The sequence below is a fragment of the Gymnodraco acuticeps genome, unplaced genomic scaffold (genome assembly GCF_902827175.1).
Source record: "Gymnodraco acuticeps unplaced genomic scaffold, fGymAcu1.1, whole genome shotgun sequence".
NCBI lineage: Eukaryota > Metazoa > Chordata > Actinopteri > Perciformes > Bathydraconidae > Gymnodraco > Gymnodraco acuticeps.
Genome location: NW_022991720.1, coordinates 62,118 through 62,451, shown reverse-complemented (window position 1 = coordinate 62,451; position 334 = coordinate 62,118).

Sequence of the window (334 nt, the reverse complement as noted above, 5' to 3'; positions counted from 1 at the left end):
ACGACCCTTTATCTGGCCAAACTGAAGTCTTAATATAACCGTTGATAACCTGTGAACATGTGGCCAAAGAACGGTCTGCCAGAGGACGAATGACATGACCTGTGTCTCAAATCTCTAAACTGTTTATGGCCACCTTTCAAAATAAAATAAAGTGGTCCCATGCAGTGTGTGTGTGTGTGCGTGTGTGTGCGTGTGTTCCAGGTGACACAGGTGAGCCTCCCTCCTCCTGCCTGTAGTCTTTGTCTCCAGCAGGTGGCAGTAGAGTACAGGTGTGTGTTATAATCTATCAGAAGAGCAAAGTGTTATTCAGCAGAATCAGGCATTTGAACCACTT